At 41.2% G+C, this 12,626-nt stretch overlaps 1 long non-coding RNA gene across 1 annotated transcript; it reads left to right on the top strand.

Annotated features, from left to right (window-relative positions):
* Positions 1-893: 893 nt before the first annotated feature.
* Positions 894-8,079, top strand: LOC117045621. Its single transcript, XR_004426445.1, has 3 exons — positions 894-969; positions 1,548-1,681; positions 8,011-8,079. It is a non-coding gene; the product is annotated as an uncharacterized LOC117045621 (long non-coding RNA).
* Positions 8,080-12,626: the final 4,547 nt, after the last annotated feature.

Raw genomic sequence — 12,626 nt, 5'->3', positions numbered from 1 at the left:
AAATGCACAGTGTTTGATCGCTCAGCCTGCCAGTGAAGTGGCAAAGGCCTTTTTCACATAGTATGCTTTCCTTATGATACATACTGTGATGTGACATCCTCAGCAGGGCTATACAATGTACTTCTAACCCTTTGTAAGTATCCGCTGTTACCATCATTCACACAGGACATCGGTCAAATGCAAGTGCCAAGTTATTTAAATGCATTAATAAGTGGAGTCAAAGGGTGTGTGTGTGTGTGTGTGTGTGTGGAACAAAGCTCACTCAGAGAGCACATCTTTTACGTGCAGAATACTGTGCCAGTTCAGTTTTCAGTTTCAGCAATTATCTTAGGGGTGTAGAATTTCTGACACACACACACACACCCGATGTTAAACTACAGTTCTACAGTTCCAATTATCCCTGAACATTAGCCATGCTTACTGGGGTTGGTGACATTTGGAGCCAAACAACAGCTGGAGGGCCACAGGATCCCCAGCCCTGAAATAACAGATCTCAGGAAGCAGTGCTCTCCTTTCTGAGTGTAGCAATCCTCCACTTGACTTAGTTTATTGTTCTATCTGCACCAGACAATCTGTGGTTAATTTAAACTGTGAATGATTGGGGGAAAAAAATCAAATATCAAGCCATGGTTTGTGATCTTGCCATGTTTTAAAAACCCATAGTTTTTAAACTAATCACAGTACCTGTTTTGGACATAATAAATTGGTTAGTTTCAAGGAGGAAGTGGGTGATTCTAGTCTCCTCCTCATGACTGCTCTGGGAAAGGAGAGGGAAGGGGAAGCATGTGAACACAAGGCTTGTCCAGGCTTGTTCCCTTGGTCAGAAACCATTCTGCTTCTGCTTCTCTTTAGTTGTCATATGCAAACTTCAGTTTTCTGTGGAGGAGAGAAGAGAAGGCTTGAACCCAAGGCTTGACCAAGCTCATTCATGGTTTAGCAAGGTATTTGAACTGAGCCACTGAACTTGAGGTACGCTGGTTTGGTTTTCTACTTGGAAAAGACTAGGCTAACCAGGCTTTTTCCTCAGCAGTAATCTATACTGATTGCAAATAAGTCAGCATTATGCCGGTATTGAACATTAATCAAATCATAGCATTAGGTACAAATTATGGGCCTTTTACGACATATATCAGTGACTAAGGCCTGGCACATAGACAAATCAATCCAAATAAAGAAATAGATTTCTCTCCCTGAGAACTAGATTTCTCTCTCTGAGAAATGAACAATCTACTATACCTGTTTCCCAGGTAGAATCTGCATCACCCATTGCCACATCTTATATCATTCCAGAGCATCCTCTGACCTTCAGAGTGACTTTCTAGGGAGCACAAGGGATTGCAGTAAGGAAGCAGGATGGGGAAAGTGCTTTTGCATGACTGGAGTTCTGCTTATACAACTTTGGATCCCACCCATTGTTATATATCCTCTCCTCTTTCAGCAAATCTGCTTTCCAGCCTTTAAACCTTCTCTACAGCCAACTGGTGTCTTTTCCTAATTTTCCCACCTGTTCAGATAAATAACAAACACAAATTGATTTTGGCTTTCAGCATAGAGGGAGGAGAGAAAGATGACAAACTACTTCTTTCAATGAAGAATGGTTTCTGGTAAGAGAGCATTTTGGAGTGGGATGGAGACAAAACACTGTATCTGGAATTCATTTTCTTCATTGAAGATTTTCCAGGTAATAATCATAAATATTGTAATATTTATAGCCTTCTTATTTTGTTCTAATTACATTTTGAATCACTGATTCCTAAGGTGTTATTCCTCCTACATACTGTTTGATCATAATCTTTTGTTGCAGAAAAATGTGAGCCCATTCAGACTTAGAAAAAGTCTAAATAAATACCCAGTTTTATCTTTGCTTTTAATGTTTTTACATTTGAATCTGCTGGTTTTATATACACTGTTCCCACAGTAGCCAACCAGATGCCTTTGGGAAACCTGTGAGCAGGACCTGAGCATTCTCCCCTCCAGCAGTTTCTTGGAACTAGTTTTTTGGAACTAGTACTCAGAAGCATTACTGCCTTCGACTGTGGAAGTACAGCATAACCATCATGACTAGTAGCCATTAGTAGTCATGTCCTCCATGAATTTCTTTAATCCTCTTTTGAATGCATCCAAGTTGATGGCTACTACTGCCCCATGTGGAAAATGATGTGTATACACAGCCTTTTACCATGTGCAACACAAGAGGAATGCTTAAACTGAGCCCAGAAATCAACAGGAGGAATTATTCTCTTGGTTTCCCCCTTTCTTAATTAAAAAAACAAAAGAAAATGTAGGACGTAAAGAATGACGACAACATTGTATTGAACGATTTGCCATCCTTTTGAAGATAGTCTACAAATATTGTATGAAACATTCCATGAAGATAGCATGTCATAAAAGATCATTATCATTGCAATGGTTACCAAAAAGGATGCCTTAAGGGGTTTTGAACAGTAAAGTCCACAAGGTTCGTGCAGAGGTATAATATTTAAACTGGTAAAGCTGCTCACGCTATTTTTAATAGTCCATATCTGTTCATCTGTGTAAATCATGCTTTCAAAAAAGGTTCATTACCAAAAGAACTTTACTCGGGAAGGGAATGTTAATAAGTAATGAAACAAAGAGCTCTGTCATAGAGATTAAGTACCCCTGTGTCTAAGTACAAAGTTCATGTAGCAAAGTGCAGCTGTTACTCTGCTCATAACCCTACAGCAGCCTTCTAACCTCCGTTCAAAATCTGTCTGCTGGCTTTCCTGTTACTGTGCTGACTAGTGCAAGGTCCAGCCAAGGTTCAAAGTTCACTGTCTGAAGGCTTGCTGGCTGTGTCCTTTGTGCAGATCTGACAATTTGCAGATAAGCCACAAATGGCTTGTTTAGATCACTTGCCCACGCAGTCGAGAGAGTTTCCATCCTTGGTTCTCTCATGGAAGCTTTGAAAATACAGAAAGCATATTCAAATAACTACTATGGTAACATAACAGAAATTATAATGTATTTCATTAATGCCTGTGAAATAATGCTGCTTGGTTGGGGTGGGTGAGAGACCCTGATATATAGCACAGCCTCCAGAATGTAAACTTGAAATCAATCTAAGCAAATGTGTGAGGAGTTAAATGCATGGCTAAAAGCAGATTAGTAAAGTTTTTTTCTACATTCTATTTGGAAAGTATTCCAAACACTCTCACTATTAGAGTTTTAAGGAAACATGACTTTATTTTCATTCATAACTCGAAATTACATGGGGACATGCTAAATTTGGATAACAATGAATTTTGCCCAGTCAACCCAAGCACAATTAGTGGTTTGTCTCAGTTGCCAAGCTATGAAAGGGGCAGTGCCAAGCAGACCACTGCCCCTGTAGCTCCTTGGCACCACAGATGTAAGGGGGAAGGAAGCTGTGGTTCCTTTAATTATAAGATGTATGTGAAGGGATGAAACAGTTTCAACCACTTTGCCGTTTTGTATTTTGATTGTTTTAGAAGCTGTTCTGACCAGGAAGTTCTAAAGGTCACAGGAAGTTTAGAAAAAAACCAGCCCAGGAAATCAAAACTTAAAAAGAGAAGGAAACAAAAAATGTATGGATGACAGAAAAGAAATTTAGCAAATAATGGAAAACAGAACATTAACACAACTTTGGTTTGGTTAAGAAGTTAGGCGGAGAAGTGGAAATAATGCATATAAGTAAAACTGGCTAATGCAGTTGGTTAGTTACATCCAGAAGAAAGAAGCCTAGATGAAAAAAAACTGCAGTGGTCCAAGACTGTAAAAGCTGAAATGAGATAATTGGAAACTGATTTACAGTGAAATATTGGCTTGGGGAGAGAAATAAACTAGACTGGGTTTAGATGGATGCAAGGAATTGTAGTTTACCCATTGCAGAGCTACAATTCTCAGCACCCTTAACAAACTACACTTCCCAGGATTGGGGGCAGGGCTTAAATATTCTTTAGATGTATAAAGAGCTCAGTATGCCACTACCATGATAGCTTTTCCTGGTGCTGGAATGCCATACAATACCCTTACAGGAAGAACCTCCAACATTATTTGTGCATCAAGTCTGGCACCTGGGTCAGAGGAATGATGTGGACTATGCATAGCTTGAAAAATTCAAGACACAGAACTATAATGTAAAAAGAAGAAGAAAAGACCTTCCTTTTAAAGAAAACCAGTGCTTACGTGCATTTAAATGTTAAAAGGGAAACTAGCTCAAAAACAGCCCCAAAGAAACACACACACTCCAAATAAAAAGCTTTCTCTACACTGCCTGCCCAGGGTGTTGTGCCTGACAGGATCCCAAGATAACAAGAGCGATTTGTTTTCAATCAGGAGTGGAAATCTTTTACCATCCTGTGAGAACAGGATGCTGGACTAGGTGGACTGTTGGCCTGATCATAGCTGTCAACTTTTCCCTTTTCTTGCAAGGAATCCTATTCGGAATTAGGAAATTTCCCTTAAAAAAAGGAAAAAGTTGACAGCTATGGGCCTGATTCACCTGGCTCTTTTTATGTTCTTAAGAGCAGCCAAGTTAAAATTTGAAAACTCAGGCAGATTCTGTTTTCTTTTGTCTAACCGGCAAATGCACCAACAGACTGCTTGAGAATAGTCAGCTTATAGTGACCAAAGCTTTAATAGTCAGCCCATATAGATAGATCATTTCCTTTCTCTCAGCATCCTACATATGCCTTATCCCAGGATCTTTCACATCAGCCAGGGCAGCAGGCAGCATATGGAAAGCTGAAAAATACTGAAAAATGAGAGGGCCATTCTGAAAGAGGAGGAAAGCCAGAAAGCGAGTCCCAGATACAGTAACACGCTGCTGTTCTCTCCAGCGTCTGTTGCTTTGTTTTCCTTTCTGGTCCCACTGCTTCCCTTATTAAAATGTGAGTTCCACTCTGCTCCAGGTCACAGCAAAGGCTCCAGCTACCTGTCAGTTTCCAGGAAGTTCCAAGGTGCATTATGCCACCATAAGAAAGGGCAGGTGCTTGCGGTCTGAATTGCAGCTGCCCTGCAAATACTTCACTTTTCAAATGCCGCAATCAGCTCTGAAAGTTCTTCATTCTGAAATCATCTATTTAATGGAATGCTAACTGCTACCACAGATTCAACCTATCTTTTCAATTCAGTTTGCCCCTCTGATGTTAGAGGACTGTGGGCAAAATAGTACTGAGGAGTGGCAGGCAGAATGCTATGGCAAGTTGATTGACCTGAGCTTGCTACACAAGTAGAAAACAAGAAGTGCAAGAATTAGATACCTTCCAGTAGCACCTTAGAGACCAACTCTAAGGTGCTACTGGAAGGATTTCTTTAAAAAAAAATTATTTTGTTTTGACTATGGCAGATCAACACGGCTGGCTACCTACCTGTAACAAGAATTAGATTGAAATGGAACATGGAGAAAATAGCTGCCACCCCCACTCATTCCATGCCAAGACCTTGTCCTGTGACATAGGTCACATGCTTCACAAAGGTCTTATGGGTTTTTCTGTTCCCTGTGCGGGCCAGCCTTTGGCAAGGACTGAGGATGCTTTGAGGACTGCTGTGTCCACCACCTTAAGTGGTGGACTGAATTAGAGATGGAAATTTTACTTTCTAATGGAATCTTTGCGCTAGGTCAGCAGCCGCCCTCACCTTCTCTGAGGCACATTTGGCAGAGATTTCGCTCTGGGGGGTTACAGATCAAAGTAAATAACATGATCTCTGCAATTCCTCAGAGGCCCCATGTTCCTATGAAGTTATCTTCCCACACCTACAGTCGTGCACTCTTGCCTCTGAAGAGCAAGGTCAGAAGAGGCTTCCTTTCCAGACTGCTTCCGTCTTTGAAAAATATACAAAGAGTTTCCTTTTTGCTCAAAAGTCAAAGCTACAAGCTGTGTTGCTACAAAACCAGAATGGCAGATTCACGTCCTAGAGTTGCCTTACTTTCTGCTTGTTGTGCTTTTCAAGTTCATCCCCACTGAATCCACAAGCTGGAACAAGAATGGATACGGCAATGTTTTCCAAAGCTTCTTGAATGCAAACCTATGTTCTATCTATTTACACAAGATTTACCCTGAGCCCTAGATCCATAAATGAGAGGCTTCTTCAGAAGAGCACACTGATTTTTCAAAAGCAAAACAGACAAAACAGGACTCAAAGGTTCAGCTATATCTTCTCTTTTCATGTGGGTTTGGGAAGATGGTGAATCATAGAATCAGAGAATTGTAGAGTTGGAAGGGATGCTGAGAATCATCTAGTCCATCCCCCCTGCAATGCAGGAATATGCAGCTGTCCCATATGCGGATCGAAACTGCAACCAGTGAGAATATTAGTAATTGGTCCTCAATTCATTCTTCCCTAAGCACATATGGTAAATTAAGCACCAAGAGTGACGAGAGGGAGGAGAACAAATGCTTGAACCATGCCTTGAAAAGGTCCAGCCAAAATTTAAATACTGATTTTAAAAAACGAGCAAAGCTACAGCTATTTCTACTACTTCTACTACTTCTACTACTTCTGTCCTTTCTCCAGTGCAGGGTTACTTTAATTTGCTTAGGCTGGAAATCCACATGCTGCACCAGTCCACTTGTATAGTAAACACACCTGTAGTGAACAAACCTGGGTGCAGTTGACATTGAGGTGATGTGTGCAGTTGGATCAGTGCACCAGTGTAAGAAGTTTAAACATTTCCTGTGATGTACGCATTGTCCTCAGAATTATTGTATGCCTGGTTTCACAAACACCCTATAGCAGCACTTTTCAAAATAGTGTCTAAGTAATATCAATGGTTTTCTTGTATAGGTACCTCAGTCTATGGGCTGCCCTGTGCCCTGCCCTAAACATTGCAGTGGAGAATGGGGGGAATTGGACTCAGGGTGCCTTTTTGTGGGGGGTGGGGCTGCCCTGTGCTACACTGACTGGTAGTGGCTTGTCAGGGTTTCAGGCTGGAAACATTCCCAGCTCTACCTGGAAATGCTGGGGATGGATCTGGAACATTCTATATGCAAAGCAGATGCTCTATCACTGAACTACAGCCCTCCCTCAAAGCAACACTTTAGATGTACATTGCGAAGCCGTATAAAATTTAATCACATATGCCAGGAGAATCTCAGCAGTGGCCACCTCATAGCTCTAGTAAAATTATTATTATTATTATTATTATTATTATTATTATTATTATTATTATTATTATTATTATTATTATTTTACTACAGCTATGAGGTGGCCACTGCTGAGATTCTCCTGGCATATGTGATTAAATTTTATATGGCTTCGCAATGTACATCCAAGGTGTTGCTTTGTCTGTTGCATACAGGGCCGTCTCGTCATAGATGCTGGGTGGCACGGCATGCCAGGGCTCCGGGCCCCCCGGGGCCCCCCCGCAAGCCCGCCGCATACCGGGTGCCCCCGCCCCCATGCCGGCGGGCGAGCTGCAAGCCGGCCGCCCTCCAGAGCCCCATCTGAAGCGCTGGGAAGGGCACGCAAAGCCCCGCACTGCTCCAGCGCCACGCCCATCACCCCCCGCTCGCCCACCCCCCCTCCCGAGGGGCGGCCAGCGCGGGAGGGAGGCGGGCAGAGAGGCGGCACGCGGGGGGCGCCGAGGGATTGTCGCACCACGGCGGCTGATCCCTTTAAGACGGCCCTGGTTGCATAGTGAGGGTGATGTGGGTGGACTGATCCTGCAAGTAGCCATATACGGCAGGGTTATTTGGGCAACTATACTCAGTGCTATTTTTCTAGAAAAAGAGGTTCCAAAACTCACCATGAACAGCTCCCTCGTTCTCTTAGAATGGCAATGGCGCCCACCTGAGAGGTGCCGGAACTGTGTTCCGACGAGTTCCAGATGAAAAAAAAAACCCTGACTCTTATGTGGCTAGGGTTCTTCCATAGACAGGATTAATTAACTTGTTCAAGCACTTGTAAAGCTGCCAGTTGCTTGTAAAAGTAAATTTACAAAACTGTGAGGAAGGAACAGTGTGATATTTTGAGTATGCTAATTGAAAGCAAGGCATTTACCGAGGTTGTTCTTGTTATTTTCTGCAGATTCAGATCTCAGCTCCTGACAAGGGATTCAGGGCAGAACTAAAATATGATGACTGACTTGGCAGCAGGGGAAAAAAGGTCATTTACTCTAATGCAATAAAGATAAAGCAATAAGTTCCAGTGATGCATATAGTATGTTCTGTGCTTTCTCGCTTGTTCTTTCTTCCCTCAGCAAAAGCATGGCATGAATACAGCACAAGCAGAGGTTTTTTTTACCAAAGAAGCCAACCATCTCACTTGTTACCCCCCAAAAAAGGTCCCGTCATCTGTTGAGGTATAACCTCAAAAGCTTAGCACAGTCCTTTTATTTTATTATTCAAATCTATCTACTTTTTAATCATCTCTCGGGCAATGGAAAAAGCCGCTGATCGTGCACTACTCTTGCATAAAAACACACATTTCTCTAAAGCAGTTGAATTCAATAGGCGTTTGGAATGGGGTGGGGGAGAATGGGACCAAATCCAAGGAGGACAATTTGTGCAGTGCATTGCGACAAACATGTTTAGCAGATTTTACTTGCTCAGCGTTAAATAGATGTGAAAATGGAAAGCATTTATATTCATAGAAATTTACTGACATTTTAAAAATAGTAAAGGAAATTTTCAAGGGAACGGAGGGTGTTCCCCCCCCCCCACCCGCAAGTTCCTTTCCTTTGGGTTGTCATAACAGCCTACAAAGCTGCTCTACATTTATAGCAGATTGTTCTCTGTCGTTTATAATTACACTGCATGGGAGAAAAGCAATTCTGAATCTTTTTAATAAATATAATTGAAGCCACTCACTTCTGGGGGGAGTATTTTAGTTACCCAACACATTTTCAATTACATTTATTGAAGGATCCAAAATGTTGCTAGCTGTCAGAAGCAGTTTGGTGAGCAAGAATGTTTTTAATGCTAAGCCATTATGGCCATAATATAATGGCAATTTCACAACTGGAAAGCAGCACTTTGGGGTCATGTTCCCAACCACACACTTTGCAACACTGTTTTTTTATTGAGTCCTATTGAGCTATGAGCTCTTGGGTGTTTTAATGCAATACGTAGAAGATTGCTGCTTCAACGAAGGCCTGGTTCTCATAGCAGCCATTTTATTTCTTCATTTGTTTAAACATTTATATGGTGCTGTTACAACCACACACAGAGAAAACTACAACCATGTCAAATCAATAAAAACAGGAGAAAGACATAACACAGCAATAAAATGTATGTTGGTCAACAGTGGAAGACTTTGGACTTTAAAATTTCTGTGGTGCCCTATGCAACACCAGAAGTCAATCAGAATGTCGTTGGAAACTTCTAACGATGCAGTTTGGTAGTGAGAACTGGAAGAAATTGCTTGCTTTTTATAATGATCCTTAAAAAAATATTATTTCTGCTGAATAATAATCATGTCTGTTCAGAGATAACTCCCACAGAGTTCAGTAATGCTTACTCCAGGTAAGTAGACTGAAACTTCAGGTTGCACAGGGATAATCACATGTGATCATAAAAGCAACAATGAAGAGTATTGTGGCACACGAATACAAACAAATTTAACCCATTTTTTCATAGCCCACAGTCCATTTCAATCTTCGCATCAGCTGACAAGCTAATTTTAACTTGCTTGCATAAACCATCCTGATTTTTTTTTAATAAACCCACACAGATGTGAGGGTTTAAATAAATTTGCATTGCAAGCTGGATTCAGTTTTTCCTTTCATTTTCCTTTCTTTCTTTTGTATAGCATAGTCTTGTCGGCATAAACACAGCAATACACTGAAAAGGGAAAAGTCAGTTGTAGGTTGGTTGCTAGAAACAAACAACAACAACAATGGTTATGAATTTGTTCAATGCAAGAAGAGGAAAAAGGGGGCAGTTAGAATTAAGAGTGAAATGAATGTCAGTGGAAAGAGAATGGGTTGTCTTGTCAGAAGATAATCAACAGGCTAAAGGGTGTGAGGCCAAGTTCTAAAACGAAGATGTGATAATTATTCACATAGTGAGAGGCTGGTAGAGAATCAACTTTGGGAATTGCAAGGAATCAAAATAACAAGGGGGGGGGTGTTGGCAGTAATAAAGAGACAGATTTTATATCTTTTGTGTAGCCTCATTAAATACATTTCTGAACTTGAAATGTTCATTTCATAAAAAGATTGCAACTATTTAGCAATACATGCTGGTTACCATATCATTAGCCATTGATGCACACTCCAAGTGTTCATCTGGAATTTCCTGAAACATAAATAAAAATAGCAATACCTATGGACCTCTTATTGAAATTATCTAAATATATAAGGCAAAATTCTGCCCCTACCAGCTGAGTATTTACTAGGGGTGTACACTGATTATGTGCATATCCTGAAAAATGATTCAAGTAGAGGTGATTCAGGTGAAGTTGTCACATTCCCGATTCATATTGTGCCATTAACAATTTGTCTCATCAGATCAGGCACTCCCTCAAGTCCTGAGTTTGCTCTGTGAATGCTGCTTTTTGCCATTTAAAATAAAGTGATCATTTAAAAAAAAGTGAAATCAAGCTGATGAGGGAAACACCTTGAGCTTGAGTGAGGAGGAGGTGGAGAGGAAAAGGGGGTGGAGAAATGATGGGGGAATTCTTTTTTTTTATCAGGGAGGTCTAGGTTTTAATCATAGTAAATTATTTTCCAAGAGCACTCCAATCACAGTGATTTGGGGAGAATGTTAGAGCAAATAAAGGGTGTGTTTTTCACATGGTTGTTGTTCTACTCCCAGCTCCAGCCAGCAGAGCAGTGGAATGCTGGCAGCCTTCCCAATCACTTTGTCTCCTAACAAAGAATTAAAAATAAGCTCTTAATCAATTGGTTTTCATTCTGGTATTTAGTCCCCCCCCCCCCAGTTTATGTTAGTTGGGTTATGAGTTTGAAAACTTTTAGGACAAGTTCATCAGATCATTCCACTTTCTTTCTATTTCACTTCAGTTGTAGGTTCACTTCAGCTGTATTTCATTTGTTTTTCATTGTATTTGTTTTCTCTTTTTCCTTGGGATTGGGAAAGCTTCCTCCTGCCCACAGCTAGGGTGGAGGGTTCCGTAGTTGTTGTTGTTTTTATTGTTTTTTTTTTTAAAAAAACTTCCATTTCAGTTTGTTTAAAACTTCATCCTTTTCTTTTCAGTTTTAGAGTTCCTGTGATTTCATTACGTTGAATTCTTGCTGACCAGTATCATTAATATTTTTATTAACCTTTTCTCCTATGCTCTCTCTAGGTCTGATTCTCTCCCTTCACCAACTCAGCTAAGCCTGCTCATCCCTTAAGTAATCTGCCAGTTGTGTTGCTGATTGCGAGCCTATTATTATCCATTTACCCAAGGGCACCTCCCTCATGTCACCAGTCATCAGACTGCCCACAAAACTCTAGGTGAAGTTAAGGGATTTCTGCTGTGTTGTTGTTCAGTCGTTCAGTCATGTCCGACTCTTCGTGACCCCATGGACCAGAGCACACCAGGCACCCCTATCCTCCACTGCCTCTCGCAGTTTGGCCAAACTCATGCCAGTCGCTTCGAGAACACTGTCCAACCACCTCATCCTCTGTCATCCCCTTCTCCTTGTGCCATCCATCTTTCCCAACATCAGGGTCTTTTCCAGGGAGTCTTCTCTTCTCATGAGGTAGCCAAAGTATTGGAGCCTCAACTTCAGGATCTGCCCTTCCAGTGAGCACTCAGGGCTGATTTCTTTAAGGATGGATATGTTTGATCTTTTTGCAGTCCACGTGACTCTCAAGAGTCTCCTCCAGCACCATAATTCAAAAGCATCAATTCTTCGGCGATCAGCCTTCTTTTTTCTGCTGTACCTGCCCCAATATGATAATTTCTTTCCTTGCAGGAGAGCTACTGCACCTATCATTCTGGAAGTTGTTAGACTTCATCCCTTGCAAATCACTTCTAGTTCTGACAGAAAACAAAAACAAACAAACAAACAAAAATGTGTGAGAAAATCTTTCTTCTTTTTCAATAAGCTTTAAAGGTTCCCTGCACAAAAATCCCTGAATGGATCTGCCTATGGTTTGGTAGGCTTGATACATTCTGGAGGAGCTCTTTTGTCTGAAAATTCCATCCACTTCTGTTTAAAGGTGGAAAGTTTATAGCCATTTTTCGATTTTGAATTATAGGTAGTGGGTGTAAAAACAGAACTTTGGGTTTAACTGGTTTGACTCATGCCTGCATAGGACACAGCATTTGTGACATAGGTTGCTTCCAAACACTACAGAGACAAGGGGCATTTTGTGGTTGGTGCATGCTCCTACAAAGTAAGTCCACTGGCTAGTACTTGTGTGAGAATGTGTGTTTGAATCTGAACTTATGATTTGATCATGGCATATGTATAAGATTGACACAACTAATATGTCATAAGATGAGCTTTGGTGACCCTGGAACAAGCCAGATTCCCGCTCCCTGCAGAAAGTCATTTGGACATATCCTGAATTCACCCACATCTGACCTAAAAGATTAACACATGCAAATTTAGTTGCTAGGTACAGGATACTCAATTCCTCAGTAGGCTCCATCCCCAAACAGTAAGGTGATTTGAAGACAGGGATGCCAAAGATCCTAAACCTCTCAGCAGTGTGTATATGAACATACTGGTATATGAGTGCTGTCTGTGC

The sequence above is a fragment of the Lacerta agilis genome, chromosome 4 (genome assembly GCF_009819535.1).
Source record: "Lacerta agilis isolate rLacAgi1 chromosome 4, rLacAgi1.pri, whole genome shotgun sequence".
In the NCBI taxonomy this organism is placed as follows: domain Eukaryota; kingdom Metazoa; phylum Chordata; class Lepidosauria; order Squamata; family Lacertidae; genus Lacerta; species Lacerta agilis.
This window is presented reverse-complemented; position numbering and strand designations above follow the sequence as displayed.